General features: G+C 42.6%; 21 non-coding genes across 21 annotated transcripts; all 21 read right to left on the bottom strand.

Annotated features, from left to right (window-relative positions):
* Positions 1–738: 738 nt before the first annotated feature.
* On the bottom strand, positions 739–905 carry LOC134591195 (U1 spliceosomal RNA). The gene has a single exon (XR_010088008.1). It is a non-coding gene; the product is annotated as a U1 spliceosomal RNA (small nuclear RNA).
* A 471-nt stretch (positions 906–1,376) lies between these two features.
* LOC134593610 (U4 spliceosomal RNA) lies at positions 1,377–1,517 on the bottom strand. Its single transcript, XR_010090068.1, has one exon. It is a non-coding gene; the product is annotated as a U4 spliceosomal RNA (small nuclear RNA).
* Positions 1,518–2,417: 900 nt separating this feature from the next.
* On the bottom strand, positions 2,418–2,584 carry LOC134589690 (U1 spliceosomal RNA). Its single transcript, XR_010086727.1, has one exon. It is a non-coding gene; the product is annotated as a U1 spliceosomal RNA (small nuclear RNA).
* Positions 2,585–3,055: 471 nt separating this feature from the next.
* Positions 3,056–3,196, bottom strand: LOC134593801 (U4 spliceosomal RNA). The gene has a single exon (XR_010090231.1). It is a non-coding gene; the product is annotated as a U4 spliceosomal RNA (small nuclear RNA).
* An 898-nt stretch (positions 3,197–4,094) lies between these two features.
* On the bottom strand, positions 4,095–4,261 carry LOC134591490 (U1 spliceosomal RNA). The gene has a single exon (XR_010088262.1). It is a non-coding gene; the product is annotated as a U1 spliceosomal RNA (small nuclear RNA).
* A 471-nt stretch (positions 4,262–4,732) lies between these two features.
* On the bottom strand, positions 4,733–4,873 carry LOC134591873 (U4 spliceosomal RNA). The gene has a single exon (XR_010088577.1). It is a non-coding gene; the product is annotated as a U4 spliceosomal RNA (small nuclear RNA).
* Positions 4,874–5,780: 907 nt separating this feature from the next.
* LOC134591165 (U1 spliceosomal RNA) lies at positions 5,781–5,947 on the bottom strand. Its single transcript, XR_010087982.1, has one exon. It is a non-coding gene; the product is annotated as a U1 spliceosomal RNA (small nuclear RNA).
* Positions 5,948–6,418: 471 nt separating this feature from the next.
* Positions 6,419–6,559, bottom strand: LOC134592115 (U4 spliceosomal RNA). The gene has a single exon (XR_010088788.1). It is a non-coding gene; the product is annotated as a U4 spliceosomal RNA (small nuclear RNA).
* Positions 6,560–7,458: 899 nt separating this feature from the next.
* LOC134590753 (U1 spliceosomal RNA) lies at positions 7,459–7,625 on the bottom strand. The gene has a single exon (XR_010087630.1). It is a non-coding gene; the product is annotated as a U1 spliceosomal RNA (small nuclear RNA).
* Positions 7,626–8,096: 471 nt separating this feature from the next.
* Positions 8,097–8,237, bottom strand: LOC134593802 (U4 spliceosomal RNA). Its single transcript, XR_010090232.1, has one exon. It is a non-coding gene; the product is annotated as a U4 spliceosomal RNA (small nuclear RNA).
* Positions 8,238–9,135: 898 nt separating this feature from the next.
* On the bottom strand, positions 9,136–9,302 carry LOC134591064 (U1 spliceosomal RNA). The gene has a single exon (XR_010087897.1). It is a non-coding gene; the product is annotated as a U1 spliceosomal RNA (small nuclear RNA).
* A 471-nt stretch (positions 9,303–9,773) lies between these two features.
* Positions 9,774–9,914, bottom strand: LOC134591874 (U4 spliceosomal RNA). The gene has a single exon (XR_010088578.1). It is a non-coding gene; the product is annotated as a U4 spliceosomal RNA (small nuclear RNA).
* A 907-nt stretch (positions 9,915–10,821) lies between these two features.
* LOC134591166 (U1 spliceosomal RNA) lies at positions 10,822–10,988 on the bottom strand. Its single transcript, XR_010087983.1, has one exon. It is a non-coding gene; the product is annotated as a U1 spliceosomal RNA (small nuclear RNA).
* Positions 10,989–11,459: 471 nt separating this feature from the next.
* On the bottom strand, positions 11,460–11,600 carry LOC134592116 (U4 spliceosomal RNA). The gene has a single exon (XR_010088789.1). It is a non-coding gene; the product is annotated as a U4 spliceosomal RNA (small nuclear RNA).
* Positions 11,601–12,498: 898 nt separating this feature from the next.
* LOC134589692 (U1 spliceosomal RNA) lies at positions 12,499–12,665 on the bottom strand. The gene has a single exon (XR_010086728.1). It is a non-coding gene; the product is annotated as a U1 spliceosomal RNA (small nuclear RNA).
* Positions 12,666–13,136: 471 nt separating this feature from the next.
* LOC134593209 (U4 spliceosomal RNA) lies at positions 13,137–13,277 on the bottom strand. Its single transcript, XR_010089724.1, has one exon. It is a non-coding gene; the product is annotated as a U4 spliceosomal RNA (small nuclear RNA).
* An 898-nt stretch (positions 13,278–14,175) lies between these two features.
* On the bottom strand, positions 14,176–14,342 carry LOC134590754 (U1 spliceosomal RNA). Its single transcript, XR_010087631.1, has one exon. It is a non-coding gene; the product is annotated as a U1 spliceosomal RNA (small nuclear RNA).
* A 471-nt stretch (positions 14,343–14,813) lies between these two features.
* Positions 14,814–14,954, bottom strand: LOC134592118 (U4 spliceosomal RNA). Its single transcript, XR_010088790.1, has one exon. It is a non-coding gene; the product is annotated as a U4 spliceosomal RNA (small nuclear RNA).
* Positions 14,955–15,852: 898 nt separating this feature from the next.
* On the bottom strand, positions 15,853–16,019 carry LOC134591190 (U1 spliceosomal RNA). Its single transcript, XR_010088003.1, has one exon. It is a non-coding gene; the product is annotated as a U1 spliceosomal RNA (small nuclear RNA).
* Positions 16,020–16,490: 471 nt separating this feature from the next.
* Positions 16,491–16,631, bottom strand: LOC134593210 (U4 spliceosomal RNA). Its single transcript, XR_010089725.1, has one exon. It is a non-coding gene; the product is annotated as a U4 spliceosomal RNA (small nuclear RNA).
* Positions 16,632–17,529: 898 nt separating this feature from the next.
* LOC134590755 (U1 spliceosomal RNA) lies at positions 17,530–17,696 on the bottom strand. Its single transcript, XR_010087632.1, has one exon. It is a non-coding gene; the product is annotated as a U1 spliceosomal RNA (small nuclear RNA).
* Between the last annotated feature and the right edge of the window lie 291 nt (positions 17,697–17,987).

Genomic DNA, 17,987 nt, shown 5'->3' on the forward strand with positions numbered 1-17,987 from the left:
CTTCTTATATGGCATCTTGGAATGGTTCCAAACCTATAACAGAGAGTGAGGGCAACCATATCTTGCAGCAAACCTTGTACAATTTTTTTTCTCTCTTTGGAAACGGTTTTGCCAAGATTCTACTACAGCAGCCATTAGGCAGAGTACACAATCCGCTGGTCTACGTTCGTCCCCAAAGTCACACATTTCATGACTCCATCGATAGGAATGACCCTTGCCTAGCACCTGTCTTCTCTTCATCCACACTCAACAGGGCTGAAAGAACATTTGTGGTGGCTTTTTCAAAATTCCATGGTGTTCATTAGTAAGTGCTAGCGACCACCCAGCTATTCCTAAGGTTTGGTCTGATTGTCTCAAGCGCTCAAGCGGCAATTCACTGCCTTGATCCAGAAAATCTTTTTTTCCCAGAAATTCAATCAAACGTTACGTTCTGTTGGAAGACGTAATATAGGTCTCCAATTCTTTATTTCTTCCATTGCATTGAAGCATACAATAAATCAAAAGAAGTCAGGATAAAAAAATTATGAAAAAAAAGCTGAAAAATTAAAATAAAAAGTGAAATTCTGGCTTAAAACTGGTCTCCAGAAAACATAGATAATAAAAATGATCAAGCCTAGGAAATGATTGTCGCTGCCTGCTTGATGCGGAAAGTAAGAGCCAAAGAAGACGGGTGCCGTGGCTGAAATTATCCTTCGTCAGAATTGGTGAAGTTCTCTATTTTTGTCAAACAAGCAAACACAGGGGAAAGCGCGAACGCAGTCCCCCACTACCATAAATTATGCAGTCGAGTTTCCCACATTTGAGGAAATCGCAGAGGTCAATTGGTACGGAGTGCAATGAACCAGCCTCACTCGGGGAGAGCCACCTTAGGGATCATGGCTATTGCTCCCCTGCCAGGTAAGTATGACATGACGGGTACATTCAAAGGCACGACCGCTGGGAAGCCTTTCCTTTAGGCTGTGGTGAAATAATAAAGCAAGTAAAAAAAAAAAAAAAGCAAATAAATAATCCAAATGATAGAAGGCTACAAAAGATTACCAAACCTCGTGGCTGATCGTTGTTTTCCTTAGCTACCAGTAATTTTAGTGCCTTCAGGTGGTTAGGTGTGAATAATTGAGCTGGATTCAGGGTGCGAAGGAGCAATTTGCATAAAGGCAAATGCTAGGCCAATGAGCCGAAGGATGGGAATTCGTAGCATGTAGTGAGAATAGTGTGCTGCCGGAAACAAGTGAATTCAGTGGGAGAGAAAGGTAAAAGGGAAATGCTAAGAAGCCAGCGGAAGGAATGGTGCAACAGAGCTCAGGAAGAAACGGGAGTCACGTAAGACACGCCCTAGACATGGGGCGCCATAAACTTTTATTAAACCAATCTTTCAGTCTCCTTAGAGCCTGTAAAAAATTGCCAATGCTGACTGTATTTCAAGTCATCATGGCGTGGTATTGGGTAAAGTTTTCAATTAGCAATAATCACGCCTCGGATTGACCTCATGGGCTACGATACTGCCACTGCGCAAAGCTAGCTGTTCAAGTGGGCAAGCTTTTAAGAGCTACCACGTAAGGACACTTTAAGACAGCGGTGAGAAAAAGTTCATGACCATAAGCCATTGCAAAGGATTATGGGAGGCAATATTCTAATTAGGCCCGCTTCCTCCTACAGGGAAGCTTAAACCCCAACAAATTCCTCGGTCTTCTTATATGGCATCTTGGAATGGTTCCAAACCTATAACAGAGAGTGAGGGCAACCATATCTTGCAGCAAACCTTGTACAATTTTTTTTCTCTCTTTGGAAACTGTTTTGCCAAGATTCTACTACAGCAGCCATTAGGCAGAGTACACAATCCGCTGGTCTACGTTCGTCCCCAAAGTCACACATTTCATGACTCCATCGATAGGAATGACCCTTGCCTAGCACCTGTCTTCTCTTCATCCACACTCAACAGGGCTGAAAGAACATTTGTGGTGGCTTTTTCAAAATTCCATGGTGTTCATTAGTAAGTGCTAGCGACCACCCAGCTATTCCTAAGGTTTGGTCTGATTGTCTCAAGCGGCAATTCACTGCCTTGATCCAGAAAATCTTTTTTTCCCAGAAATTCAATCAAACGTTACGTTCTGTTGGAAGACGTAATATAGGTCTCCAATTCTTTATTTCTTCCATTGCATTGAAGCATACAATAAATCAAAAGAAGTCAGGATAAAAAAATGATGAAAAAAAAAGCTGAAAAGTTAAAATAAAAAGTGAAATTCTGGCTTAAAACTGGTCTCCAGAAAACATAGATAATAAAAATGATCAAGCCTAGGAAATGATTGTCGCTGCCTGCTTGATGTGGAAAGTAAGAACCAAAGAAGACGGGTGCCGTGGCTGAAATTATCCTTCGTCAGAATTGGTGAAGTTCTCTATTTTTGTCAAACAAGCAAACACAGGGGAAAGCGCGAACGCAGTCCCCCACTACCATAAATTATGCAGTCGAGTTTCCCACATTTGAGGAAATCGCAGAGGTCAACTGGTACGGAGTGCAATGAACCAGCCTCACTCTGGGAGAGCCACCTTAGGGATCATGGCTATTGCTCCCCTGCCAGGTAAGTATGACATGACGGGTACATTCAAAGGCACGCCCGCTGGGAAGCCTTTCCTTTAGGCTGTGGTGAAATAATAAAGCAAGTTAAAAAAAAAAAAAAGCAAATAAATAATCCAAATGATAGAAGGCTACAAAAGATTACCAAACCTCGTGGCTGATCGTTGTTTTCCTTAGCTACCAGTAATTTTAGTGCCTTCAGGTGGTTAGGTGTGAATAATTGAGCTGGATTCAGGGTGCGAAGGAGCAATTTGCATAAAGGCAAATGCTAGGCCAATGAGCCGAAGGATGGGAATTCGTAGCATGTAGTGAGAATAGTGTACTGCCGGAAACAAGTGAATTCAGTGGGAGAGAAAGGTAAAAGGGAAATGCTAAGAAGCCAGCGGAAGGAATGGTGCAACAGAGCTCAGGAAGAAACGGGAGTCACATAAGACACGCCCTAGACATGGGGCGCCATAAACTTTTATTAAACCAATCTTTCAGTCTCCTTAGAGCCTGTCAAAAATTGCCAATGCTGACTGTATTTCAAGTCATCATGGCAGGGTATTGGGTAAAGTTTTCAAATAGCAATAATCACGCCTCGGATTGACCTCATGGGCTACGATACTGCTACTGCGCAAAGATAACTGTTCAAGTTGGCCAGCTTTTAAGAGCTACCACGTAAGGACACTTTAAGACAGCGGTGAGAAAAAGTTCATGACCATAAGCCATTGCAAAGGATTATGGGAGGCAATATTCTAATTAGGCCCGCTTCCTCCTACAGGGAAGCTTAAACCCCAACAAATTCCTCGGTCTTCTTATATGGCATCTTGGAATGGTTCCAAACCTATAACAGAGAGTGAGGGCAACCATATCTTGCAGCAAACCTTGTACAATTTTTTTTCTCTCTTTGGAAACAGTTTTGCCAAGATTCTACTACAGCAGCCATTAGGCAGAGTACACAATCGCTGGTCTACGTTCGTCCCCAAAGTCACACATTTCATGACTCCATCGATAGGAATGACCCTTGCCTAGCACCTGTCTTCTCTTCATCCACACTCAACAGGGCTGAAAGAACATTTGTGGTGGCTATTTCAAAATTCCATGGTGTTCATTAGTAAGTGCTAGCAACCACCCAGCTATTCCTAAGGTTTGGTCTGATTGTCTCAAGCGGAAATTCACTGCCTTGATCCAGAAAATCTTTTTTTCCCAGAAATTCAATCAAACGTTAAGTTCTGTTGGAAGACGTAATATAGGTCTCCAATTCTTTATTTCTTCCATTGCATTGAAGCATACAATAAATCAAAAGAAGTCAGGATAAAAAAATGATGAAAAAAAAGCTGAAAAGTTAAAATAAAAAGTGAAATTCTGGCTTAAAACTGGTCTCCAGAAAACATAGATAATAAAAATGATCAAGCCTAGGAAATAATTGTCGCTGCCTGCTTGATGCGGAAAGTAAGAACCAAAGAAGACGGGTGCCGTGGTTGAAATTATCCTTCGTCAGAATTGGTGAAGTTCTCTATTTTTGTCAAACAAGCAAACACAGGGGAAAGCGCGAACGCAGTCCCCCACTACGATAAATTATGCAGTCGAGTTTCCCACATTTGAGGAAATCGCAGAGATCAACTGGTACGGAGTGCAATGAACCAGCCTCACTCTGGGGGAGCCACCTTAGGGATCATGGTTATTGCTCCCCTGCCAGGTAAGTATGACATGACGGGTACATTCAAAGGCACGCCTGCTGGGAAGCCTTTCCTTTAGGCTGTGGTGAAATAATAAAGCAAGTTAAAAAAAAAAAAAAGCAAATAAATAATCCAAATGATAGAAGGCTACAAAAGATTACCAAACCTCGTGGCTGATCGTTGTTTTCCTTAGCTACCAGTAATTTTAGTGCCTTCAGGTGGTTAGGTGTGAATAATTGAGCTGGATTCAGGGTGCGAAGGAGCAATTTGCATAAAGGCAAATGCTAGGCCAATGAGCCGAAGGATGGGAATTCGTAGCATGTAGTGAGAATAGTGTGCTGCCGGAAACAAGTGGATTCAGTGGGAGAGAAAGGTAAAAGGGAAATGCTAAGAAGCCAGCGGAAGGAATGGTGCAACAGAGCTCAGGAAGAAACGGGAGTCACGTAAGACACGCCCTAGACATGGGGCGCCATAAACTTTTATTAAACCAATCTTTCAGTCTCCTTAGAGCCTGTCAAAAATTGCCAATGCTGACTTTATTTCAAGTCATCATGGCGGGGTATTGGGTAAAGTTTTCAATTAGCAATAATCACGCCTCGGATTGACCTCATGGGCTACGATACTGCCACTGCGCAAAGCTAGCTGTTCAAGTGGGCCAGCTTTTAAGAGCTACCACGTAAGGACACTTTAAGACAGCGGTGAGAAAAAGTTCATGACCATAAGCCATTGCAAAGGATTATGGGAGGCAATATTCTAATTAGGCCCGCTTCCTCCTACAGGGAAGCTTAAACCCCAACAAATTCCTCGGTCTTCTTATATGGCATCTTGGAATGGTTCCAAACCTATAACAGAGAGTGAGGGCAACCATATCTTGCAGCAAACCTTGTACAATTTTTTTTCTCTCTTTGGAAACGGTTTTGCCAAGATTCTACTACAGCAGCCATTAGGCAGAGTACACAATCCGCTGGTCTACGTTCGTCCCCAAAGTCACACATTTCATGACTCCATCGATAGGAATGACCCTTGCCTAGCACCTGTCTTCTCTTCATCCACACTCAACAGGGCTGAAAGAACATTTGTGGTGGCTTTTTCAAAATTCCATGGTGTTCATTAGTAAGTGCTAGCGACCACCCAGCTATTCCTAAGGTTTGGTCTGATTGTCTCAAGCGCTCAAGCGGCAATTCACTGCCTTGATCCAGAAAATCTTTTTTTCCCAGAAATTCAATCAAACGTTACGTTCTGTTGGAAGACGTAATATAGGTCTCCAATTCTTTATTTCTTCCATTGCATTGAAGCATACAATAAATCAAAAGAAGTCAGGATAAAAAAATGATGAAAAAAAAGCTGAAAAATTAAAATAAAAAGTGAAATTCTGGCTTAAAACTGGTCTCCAGAAAACATAGATAATAAAAATGATCAAGCCTAGGAAATGATTGTCGCTGCCTGCTTGATGCGGAAAGTAAGAGCCAAAGAAGACGGGTGCCGTGGCTGAAATTATCCTTCGTCAGAATTGGTGAAGTTCTCTATTTTTGTCAAACAAGCAAACACAGGGGAAAGCACGAACGCAGTCCCCCACTACCATAAATTATGCAGTCGAGTTTCCCACATTTGAGGAAATCGCAGAGGTCAATTGGTACGGAGTGCAATGAACCAGCCTCACTCTGGGAGAGCCACCTTAGGGATCATGGCTATTGCTCCCCTGCCAGGTAAGTATGACATGACGGGTACATTCAAAGGCACGACCGCTGGGAAGCCTTTCCTTTAGGCTGTGGTGAAATAATAAAGCAAGTAAAAAAAAAAAAAAAGCAAATAAATAATCCAAATGATAGAAGGCTACAAAAGATTACCAAACCTCGTGGCTGATCGTTGTTTTCCTTAGCTACCAGTAATTTTAGTGCCTTCAGGTGGTTAGGTGTGAATAATTGAGCTGGATTCAGGGTGCGAAGGAGCAATTTGCATAAAGGCAAATGCTAGGCCAATGAGCCGAAGGATGGGAATTCGTAGCATGTAGTGAGAATAGTGTGCTGCCGGAAACAAGTGAATTCAGTGGGAGAGAAAGGTAAAAGGGAAATGCTAAGAAGCCAGCGGAAGGAATGGTGCAACAGAGCTCAGGAAGAAACGGGAGTCACGTAAGACACGCCCTAGACATGGGGCGCCATAAACTTTTATTAAACCAATCTTTCAGTCTCCTTAGAGCCTGTCAAAAATTGCCAATGCTGACTGTATTTCAAGTCATCATGGCGGGGTATTGGGTAAAGTTTTCAATTAGCAATAATCACGCCTCGGATTGACCTCATGGGCTACGATACTGCCACTGCGCAAAGCTAGCCGTTCAAGTGGGCAAGCTTTTAAGAGCTACCACGTAAGGACACTTTAAGACAGCGGTGAGAAAAAGTTCATGACCATAAGCCATTGCAAAGGATTATGGGAGGCAATATTCTAATTAGGCCCGCTTCCTCCTACAGGGAAGCTTAAACCCCAACAAATTCCTCGGTCTTCTTATATGGCATCTTGGAATGGTTCCAAACCTATAACAGAGAGTGAGGGCAACCATATCTTGCAGCAAACCTTGTACAATTTTTTTTCTCTCTTTGGAAACTGTTTTGCCAAGATTCTACTACAGCAGCCATTAGGCAGAGTACACAATCCGCTGGTCTACGTTCGTCCCCAAAGTCACACATTTCATGACTCCATCGATAGGAATGACCCTTGCCTAGCACCTGTCTTCTCTTCATCCACACTCAACAGGGCTGAAAGAACATTTGTGGTGGCTTTTTCAAAATTCCATGGTGTTCATTAGTAAGTGCTAGCGACCACCCAGCTATTCCTAAGGTTTGGTCTGATTGTCTCAAGCGGCAATTCACTGCCTTGATCCAGAAAATCTTTTTTTCCCAGAAATTCAATCAAACGTTACGTTCTGTTGGAAGATGTAATATAGGTCTCCAATTCTTTATTTCTTCCATTGCATTGAAGCATACAATAAATCAAAAGAAGTCAGGATAAAAAAATGATGAAAAAAAAGCTGAAAAATTAAAATAAAAAGTGAAATTCTGGCTTAAAACTGGTCTCCAGAAAACATAGATAATAAAAATGATCAAGCCTAGGAAATGATTGTCGCTGCCTGCTTGATGCGGAAAGTAAGAGCCAAAGAAGACGGGTGCCGTGGCTGAAATTATCCTTCGTCAGAATTGGTGAAGTTCTCTATTTTTGTCAAACAAGCAAACACAGGGGAAAGCGCGAACGCAGTCCCCCACTACCATAAATTATGCAGTCGAGTTTCCCACATTTGAGGAAATCGCAGAGGTCAATTGGTACGGAGTGCAATGAACCAGCCTCACTCTGGGAGAGCCACCTTAGGGATCATGGCTATTGCTCCCCTGCCAGGTAAGTATGACATGACGGGTACATTCAAAGGCACGACCGCTGGGAAGCCTTTCCTTTAGGCTGTGGTGAAATAATAAAGCAAGTAAAAAAAAAAAAAAAGCAAATAAATAATCCAAATGATAGAAGGCTACAAAAGATTACCAAACCTCGTGGCTGATCGTTGTTTTCCTTAGCTACCAGTAATTTTAGTGCCTTCAGGTGGTTAGGTGTGAATAATTGAGCTGGATTCAGGGTGCGAAGGAGCAATTTGCATAAAGGCAAATGCTAGGCCAATGAGCCGAAGGATGGGAATTCGTAGCATGTAGTGAGAATAGTGTACTGCCGGAAACAAGTGAATTCAGTGGGAGAGAAAGGTAAAAGGGAAATGCTAAGAAGCCAGCGGAAGGAATGGTGCAACAGAGCTCAGGAAGAAACGGGAGTCACGTAAGACACGCCCTAGACATGGGGCGCCATAAACTTTTATTAAACCAATCTTTCAGTCTCCTTAGAGCCTGTCAAAAATTGCCAATGCTGACTGTATTTCAAGTCATCATGGCAGGGTATTGGGTAAAGTTTTCAAATAGCAATAATCACGCCTCGGATTGACCTCATGGGCTACGATACTGCTACTGCGCAAAGATAGCTGTTCAAGTTGGCCAGCTTTTAAGAGCTACCACGTAAGGACACTTTAAGACAGCGGTGAGAAAAAGTTCATGACCATAAGCCATTGCAAAGGATTATGGGAGGCAATATTCTAATTAGGCCCGCTTCCTCCTACAGGGAAGCTTAAACCCCAACAAATTCCTCGGTCTTCTTATATGGCATCTTGGAATGGTTCCAAACCTATAACAGAGAGTGAGGGCAACCATATCTTGCAGCAAACCTTGTACAATTTTTTTTCTCTCTTTGGAAACAGTTTTGCCAAGATTCTACTACAGCAGCCATTAGGCAGAGTACACAATCGCTGGTCTACGTTCGTCCCCAAAGTCACACATTTCATGACTCCATCGATAGGAATGACCCTTGCCTAGCACCTGTCTTCTCTTCATCCACACTCAACAGGGCTGAAAGAACATTTGTGGTGGCTATTTCAAAATTCCATGGTGTTCATTAGTAAGTGCTAGCAACCACCCAGCTATTCCTAAGGTTTGGTCTGATTGTCTCAAGCGGAAATTCACTGCCTTGATCCAGAAAATCTTTTTTTCCCAGAAATTCAATCAAACGTTAAGTTCTGTTGGAAGACGTAATATAGGTCTCCAATTCTTTATTTCTTCCATTGCATTGAAGCATACAATAAATCAAAAGAAGTCAGGATAAAAAAATGATGAAAAAAAAGCTGAAAAGTTAAAATAAAAAGTGAAATTCTGGCTTAAAACTGGTCTCCAGAAAACATAGATAATAAAAATGATCAAGCCTAGGAAATGATTGTCGCTGCCTGCTTGATGCGGAAAGTAAGAGCCAAAGAAGACGGGTGCCGTGGTTGAAATTATCCTTCGTCAGAATTGGTGAAGTTCTCTATTTTTGTCAAACAAGCAAACACAGGGGAAAGCGCGAACGCAGTCCCCCACTACGATAAATTATGCAGTCGAGTTTCCCACATTTGAGGAAATCGCAGAGATCAACTGGTACGGAGTGCAATGAACCAGCCTCACTCTGGGAGAGCCACCTTAGGGATCATGGCTATTGCTCCCCTGCCAGGTAAGTATGACATGACGGGTACATTCAAAGGCACGCCTGCTGGGAAGCCTTTCCTTTAGGCTGTGGTGAAATAATAAAGCAAGTTAAAAAAAAAAAAAAGCAAATAAATAATCCAAATGATAGAAGGCTACAAAAGATTACCAAACCTCGTGGCTGATCGTTGTTTTCCTTAGCTACCAGTAATTTTAGTGCCTTCAGGTGGTTAGGTGTGAATAATTGAGCTGGATTCAGGGTGCGAAGGAGCAATTTGCATAAAGGCAAATGCTAGGCCAATGAGCCGAAGGATGGGAATTCGTAGCATGTAGTGAGAATAGTGTGCTGCCGGAAACAAGTGGATTCAGTGGGAGAGAAAGGTAAAAGGGAAATGCTAAGAAGCCAGCGGAAGGAATGGTGCAACAGAGCTCAGGAAGAAACGGGAGTCACGTAAGACACGCCCTAGACATGGGGCGCCATAAACTTTTATTAAACCAATCTTTCAGTCTCCTTAGAGCCTGTCAAAAATTGCCAATGCTGACTTTATTTCAAGTCATCATGGCGGGGTATTGGGTAAAGTTTTCAATTAGCAATAATCACGCCTCGGATTGACCTCATGGGCTACGATACTGCCACTGCGCAAAGCTAGCTGTTCAAGTGGGCCAGCTTTTAAGAGCTACCACGTAAGGACACTTTAAGACAGCGGTGAGAAAAAGTTCATGACCATAAGCCATTGCAAAGGATTATGGGAGGCAATATTCTAATTAGGCCCGCTTCCTCCTACAGGGAAGCTTAAACCCCAACAAATTCCTCGGTCTTCTTATATGGCATCTTGGAATGGTTCCAAACCTATAACAGAGAGTGAGGGCAACCATATCTTGCAGCAAACCTTGTACAATTTTTTTTCTCTCTTTGGAAACGGTTTTGCCAAGATTCTACTACAGCAGCCATTAGGCAGAGTACACAATCCGCTGGTCTACGTTCGTCCCCAAAGTCACACATTTCATGACTCCATCGATAGGAATGACCCTTGCCTAGCACCTGTCTTCTATTCATCCACACTCAACAGGGCTGAAAGAACATTTGTGGTGGCTTTTTCAAAATTCCATGGTGTTCATTAGTAAGTGCTAGCGACCACCCAGCTATTCCTAAGGTTTGGTCTGATTGTCTCAAGCGCTCAAGCGGCAATTCACTGCCTTGATCCAGAAAATCTTTTTTTCCCAGAAATTCAATCAAACGTTACGTTCTGTTGGAAGACGTAATATAGGTCTCCAATTCTTTATTTCTTCCATTGCATTGAAGCATACAATAAATCAAAAGAAGTCAGGATAAAAAAATGATGAAAAAAAAGCTGAAAAATTAAAATAAAAAGTGAAATTCTGGCTTAAAACTGGTCTCCAGAAAACATAGATAATAAAAATGATCAAGCCTAGGAAATGATTGTCGCTGCCTGCTTGATGCGGAAAGTAAGAGCCAAAGAAGACGGGTGCCGTGGCTGAAATTATCCTTCGTCAGAATTGGTGAAGTTCTCTATTTTTGTCAAACAAGCAAACACAGGGGAAAGCACGAACGCAGTCCCCCACTACCATAAATTATGCAGTCGAGTTTCCCACATTTGAGGAAATCGCAGAGGTCAATTGGTACGGAGTGCAATGAACCAGCCTCACTCTGGGAGAGCCACCTTAGGGATCATGGCTATTGCTCCCCTGCCAGGTAAGTATGACATGACGGGTACATTCAAAGGCACGACCGCTGGGAAGCCTTTCCTTTAGGCTGTGGTGAAATAATAAAGCAAGTAAAAAAAAAAAAAAAGCAAATAAATAATCCAAATGATAGAAGGCTACAAAAGATTACCAAACCTCGTGGCTGATCGTTGTTTTCCTTAGCTACCAGTAATTTTAGTGCCTTCAGGTGGTTAGGTGTGAATAATTGAGCTGGATTCAGGGTGCGAAGGAGCAATTTGCATAAAGGCAAATGCTAGGCCAATGAGCCGAAGGATGGGAATTCGTAGCATGTAGTGAGAATAGTGTGCTGCCGGAAACAAGTGAATTCAGTGGGAGAGAAAGGTAAAAGGGAAATGCTAAGAAGCCAGCGGAAGGAATGGTGCAACAGAGCTCAGGAAGAAACGGGAGTCACGTAAGACACGCCCTAGACATGGGGCGCCATAAACTTTTATTAAACCAATCTTTCAGTCTCCTTAGAGCCTGTCAAAAATTGCCAATGCTGACTGTATTTCAAGTCATCATGGCGGGGTATTGGGTAAAGTTTTCAATTAGCAATAATCACGCCTCGGATTGACCTCATGGGCTACGATACTGCCACTGCGCAAAGCTAGCTGTTCAAGTGGGCAAGCTTTTAAGAGCTACCACGTAAGGACACTTTAAGACAGCGGTGAGAAAAAGTTCATGACCATAAGCCATTGCAAAGGATTATGGGAGGCAATATTCTAATTAGGCCCGCTTCCTCCTACAGGGAAGCTTAAACCCCAACAAATTCCTCGGTCTTCTTATATGGCATCTTGGAATGGTTCCAAACCTATAACAGAGAGTGAGGGCAACCATATCTTGCAGCAAACCTTGTACAATTTTTTTTCTCTCTTTGGAAACAGTTTTGCCAAGATTCTACTACAGCAGCCATTAGGCAGAGTACACAATCGCTGGTCTACGTTCGTCCCCAAAGTCACACATTTCATGACTCCATCGATAGGAATGACCCTTGCCTAGCACCTGTCTTCTCTTCATCCACACTCAACAGGGCTGAAAGAACATTTGTGGTGGCTTTTTCAAAATTCCATGGTGTTCATTAGTAAGTGCTAGCGACCACCCAGCTATTCCTAAGGTTTGGTCTGATTGTCTCAAGCGGCAATTCACTGCCTTGATCCAGAAAATCTTTTTTTCCCAGAAATTCAATCAAACGTTACGTTCTGTTGGAAGACGTAATATAGGTCTCCAATTCTTTATTTCTTCCATTGCATTGAAGCATACAATAAATCAAAAGAAGTCAGGATAAAAAAATGATGAAAAAAAAGCTGAAAAGTTAAAATAAAAAGTGAAATTCTGGCTTAAAACTGGTCTCCAGAAAACATAGATAATAAAAATGATCAAGCCTAGGAAATGATTGTCGCTGCCTGCTTGATGTGGAAAGTAAGAACCAAAGAAGACGGGTGCCGTGGCTGAAATTATCCTTCGTCAGAATTGGTGAAGTTCTCTATTTTTGTCAAACAAGCAAACACAGGGGAAAGCGCGAACGCAGTCCCCCACTACCATAAATTATGCAGTCGAGTTTCCCACATTTGAGGAAATCGCAGAGGTCAACTGGTACGGAGTGCAATGAACCAGCCTCACTCTGGGAGAGCCACCTTAGGGATCATGGCTATTGCTCCCCTGCCAGGTAAGTATGACATGACGGGTACATTCAAAGGCACGCCCGCTGGGAAGCCTTTCCTTTAGGCTGTGGTGAAATAATAAAGCAAGTTAAAAAAAAAAAAAAGCAAATAAATAATCCAAATGATAGAAGGCTACAAAAGATTACCAAACCTCGTGGCTGATCGTTGTTTTCCTTAGCTACCAGTAATTTTAGTGCCTTCAGGTGGTTAGGTGTGAATAATTGAGCTGGATTCAGGGTGCGAAGGAGCAATTTGCATAAAGGCAAATGCTAGGCCAATGAGCCGAAGGATGGGAATTCGTAGCATGTAGTGAGAATAGTGTACTGCCGGAAACAAGTGAATTCAGTGGGAGAGAAAGGTAAAAGGGAAATGCTAAGAAGCCAGCGGAAGGAATGGTGCAACAGAGCTCAGGAAGAAACGGGAGTCACGTAAGACACGCCCTAGACATGGGGCGCCATAAACTTTTATTAAACCAATCTTTCAGTCTCCTTAGAGCCTGTCAAAAATTGCCAATGCTGACTGTATTTCAAGTCATCATGGCAGGGTATTGGGTAAAGTTTTCAATTAGCAATAATCACGCCTCGGATTGACCTCATGGGCTACGATACTGCCACTGCGCAAAGCTAACTGTTCAAGTGGGCCAGCTTTTAAGAGCTACCACGTAAGGACACTTTAAGACAGCGGTGAGAAAAAGTTCATGACCATAAGCCATTGCAAAGGATTATGGGAGGCAATATTCTAATTAGGCCCGCTTCCTCCTACAGGGAAGCTTAAACCCCAACAAATTCCTCGGTCTTCTTATATGGCATCTTGGAATGGTTCCAAACCTATAACAGAGAGTGAGGGCAACCATATCTTGCAGCAAACCTTGTACAATTTTTTTTCTCTCTTTGGAAACAGTTTTGCCAAGATTCTACTACAGCAGCCATTAGGCAGAGTACACAATCGCTGGTCTACGTTCGTCCCCAAAGTCACACATTTCATGACTCCATCGATAGGAATGACCCTTGCCTAGCACCTGTCTTCTCTTCATCCACACTCAACAGGGCTGAAAGAACATTTGTGGTGGCTATTTCAAAATTCCATGGTGTTCATTAGTAAGTGCTAGCAACCACCCAGCTATTCCTAAGGTTTGGTCTGATTGTCTCAAGCGGAAATTCACTGCCTTGATCCAGAAAATCTTTTTTTCCCAGAAATTCAATCAAACGTTAAGTTCTGTTGGAAGACGTAATATAGGTCTCCAATTCTTTATTTCTTCCATTGCATTGAAGCATACAATAAATCAAAAGAAGTCAGGATAAAAAAATGATGAAAAAAAAGCTGAAAAATTAAAATAAAAAGTGAAATTCTGGCTTAAAACTGGTCTCCAGAAAACATAGATAATAAAAATGATCAAGCCTAGGAAATGATTGTCGCTGCTTGCTTGATGCGGAAAGTAAGAGCCAAAGAAGACGGGTGCCGTGGCTGAAATTATCCTTCGTCAGAATTGGTGAAGTTCTCTATTTTTGTCAAACAAGCAAACACAGGGGAAAGCGCGAACGCAGTCCCCCACTACCATAAATTATGCAGTCGAGTTTCCCACATTTGAGGAAATCGCAGAGGTCAATTGGTACGGAGTGCAATGAACCAGCCTCACTCTGGGAGAGCCACCTTAGGGATCATGGCTATTGCTCCCCTGCCAGGTAAGTATGACATGACGGGTACATTCAAAGGCACGACCGCTGGGAAGCCTTTCCTTTAGGCTGTGGTGAAATAATAAAGCAAGTAAAAAAAAAAAAAAAGCAAATAAATAATCCAAATGATAGAAGGCTACAAAAGATTACCAAACCTCGTGGCTGATCGTTGTTTTCCTTAGCTACCAGTAATTTTAGTGCCTTCAGGTGGTTAGGTGTGAATAATTGAGCTGGATTCAGGGTGCGAAGGAGCAATTTGCATAAAGGCAAATGCTAGGCCAATGAGCCGAAGGATGGGAATTCGTAGCATGTAGTGAGAATAGTGTGCTGCCGGAAACAAGTGAATTCAGTGGGAGAGAAAGGTAAAAGGGAAATGCTAAGAAGCCAGCGGAAGGAATGGTGCAACAGAGCTCAGGAAGAAACGGGAGTCACGTAAGACACGCCCTAGACATGGGGCGCCATAAACTTTTATTAAACCAATCTTTCAGTCTCCTTAGAGCCTGTCAAAAATTGCCAATGCTGACTGTATTTCAAGTCATCATGGCGGGGTATTGGGTAAAGTTTTCAATTAGCAATAATCACGCCTCGGATTGACCTCATGGGCTACGATACTGCCACTGCGCAAAGCTAGCTGTTCAAGTGGGCAAGCTTTTAAGAGCTACCACGTAAGGAAACTTTAAGACAGCGGTGAGAAAAAGTTCATGACCATAAGCCATTGCAAAGGATTATGGGAGGCAATATTCTAATTAGGCCCGCTTCCTCCTACAGGGAAGCTTAAACCCCAACAAATTCCTCGGTCTTCTTATATGGCATATTGTAATGGTTCCAAACCTATAACAGAGAGTGAGGGCAACCATATCTTGCAGCAAACCTTGTACAATTTTTTTTCTCTCTTTGGAAACAGTTTTGCCAAGATTCTACTACAGCAGCCATTAGGCAGAGTACACAATCCGCTGGTCTACGTTCGTCCCCAAAGTCACACATTTCATGACTCCATCGATAGGAATGACCCTTGCCTAGCACCTGTCTTCTCTTCATCCACACTCAACAGGGCTGAAAGAACATTTGTGGTGGCTTTTTCAAAATTCCATGGTGTTCATTAGTAAGTGCTAGCGACCACCCAGCTATTCCTAAGGTTTGGTCTGATTGTCTCAAGCGGCAATTCACTGCCTTGATCCAGAAAATCTTTTTTTCCCAGAAATTCAATCAAACGTTACGTTCTGTTGGAAGACGTAATATAGGTCTCCAATTCTTTATTTCTTCCATTGCATTGAAGCATACAATAAATCAAAAGAAGTCAGGATAAAAAAATGATGAAAAAAAAGCTGAAAAGTTAAAATAAAAGTGAAATTCTGGCTTAAAACTGGTCTCCAGAAAACATAGATAATAAAAATGATCAAGCCTAGGAAATGATTGTCGCTGCCTGCTTGATGTGGAAAGTAAGAACCAAAGAAGACGGGTGCCGTGGCTGAAATTATCCTTCGTCAGAATTGGTGAAGTTCTCTATTTTTGTCAAACAAGCAAACACAGGTGAAAGCGCGAACGCAGTCCCCCACTACCATAAATTATGCAGTCGAGTTTCCCACATTTGAGGAAATCGCAGAGGTCAACTGGTACGGAGTGCAATGAACCAGCCTCACTCTGGGAGAGCCACCTTAGGGATCATGGCTATTGCTCCCCTGCCAGGTAAGTATGACATGACGGGTACATTCAAAGGCACGCCCGCTGGGAAGCCTTTCCTTTAGGCTGTGGTGAAATAATAAAGCAAGTTAAAAAAAAAAAAAAGCAAATAAATAATCCAAATGATAGAAGGCTACAAAAGATTACCAAACCTCGTGGCTGATCGTTGTTTTCCTTAGCTACCAGTAATTTTAGTGCCTTCAGGTGGTTAGGTGTGAATAATTGAGCTGGATTCAGGGTGCGAAGGAGCAATTTGCATGAAGGCAAATGCTAGGCCAATGAGCCGAAGGATGGGAATTCGTAGCATGTAGTGAGAATAGTGTACTGCCGGAAACAAGTGAATTCAGTGGGAGAGAAAGGTAAAAGGGAAATGCTAAGAAGCCAGCGGAAGGAATGGTGCAACAGAGCTCAGGAAGAAACGGGAGTCACGTAAGACACGCCCTAGACATGGGGCGCCATAAACTTTTATTAAACCAATCTTTCAGTCTCCTTAGAGCCTGTCAAAAATTGCCAATGCTGACTGTATTTCAAGTCATCATGGCAGGGTATTGGGTAAAGTTTTCAATTAGCAATAATCACGCCTCGGATTGACCTCATGGGCTACGATACTGCCACTGCGCAAAGCTAACTGTTCAAGTGGGCCAGCTTTTAAGAGCTACCACGTAAGGACACTTTAAGACAGCGGTGAGAAAAAGTTCATGACCATAAGCCATTGCAAAGGATTATGGGAGGCAATATTCTAATTAGGCCCGCTTCCTCCTACAGGGAAGCTTAAACCCCAACAAATTCCTCGGTCTTCTTATATGGCATCTTGGAATGGTTCCAAACCTATAACAGAGAGTGAGGGCAACCATATCTTGCAGCAAACCTTGTACAATTTTTTTTCTCTCTTTGGAAACAGTTTTGCCAAGATTCTACTACAGCAGCCATTAGGCAGAGTACACAATCGCTGGTCTACGTTCGTCCCCAAAGTCACACATTTCATGACTCCATCGATAGGAATGACCCTTGCCTAGCACCTGTCTTCTCTTCATCCACACTCAACAGGGCTGAAAGAACATTTGTGGTGGCTATTTCAAAATTCCATGGTGTTCATTAGTAAGTGCTAGCAACCACCCAGCTATTCCTAAGGTTTGGTCTGATTGTCTCAAGCGGAAATTCACTGCCTTGATCCAGAAAATCTTTTTTTCCCAGAAATTCAATCAAACGTTAAGTTCTGTTGGAAGACGTAATATAGGTCTCCAATTCTTTATTTCTTCCATTGCATTGAAGCATACAATAAATCAAAAGAAGTCAGGATAAAAAAATGATGAAAAAAAAGCTGAAAAATTAAAATAAAAAGTGAAATTCTGGCTTAAAACTGGTCTCCAGAAAACATAGATAATAAAAATGATCAAGCCTAGGAAATGATTGTCGCTGCCTGCTTGATGCGGAAAGTAAGAGCCAAAGAAGACGGGTGCCGTGGCTGAAATTATCCTTCGTCAGAATTGGTGAAGTTCTCTATTTTTGTCAAACAAGCAAACACAGGGGAAAGCGCGAACGCAGTCCCCCACTACCATAAATTATGCAGTCGAGTTTCCCACATTTGAGGAAATCGCAGAGGTCAATTGGTACGGAGTGCAATGAACCAGCCTCACTCTGGGAGAGCCACCTTAGGGATCATGGCTATTGCTCCCCTGCCAGGTAAGTATGACATGACGGGTACATTCAAAGGCACGACCGCTGGGAAGCCTTTCCTTTAGGCTGTGGTGAAATAATAAAGCAAGTAAAAAAAAAAAAAAAGCAAATAAATAATCCAAATGATAGAAGGCTACAAAAGATTACCAAACCTCGTGGCTGATCGTTGTTTTCCTTAGCTACCAGTAATTTTAGTGCCTTCAGGTGGTTAGGTGTGAATAATTGAGCTGGATTCAGGGTGCGAAGGAGCAATTTGCATAAAGGCAAATGCTAGGCCAATGAGCCGAAGGATGGGAATTCGTAGC

The sequence above is a fragment of the Pelobates fuscus genome, chromosome 2, assembly GCF_036172605.1.
Source record: "Pelobates fuscus isolate aPelFus1 chromosome 2, aPelFus1.pri, whole genome shotgun sequence".
Classification (NCBI taxonomy): Eukaryota; Metazoa; Chordata; class Amphibia; order Anura; family Pelobatidae; genus Pelobates; species Pelobates fuscus.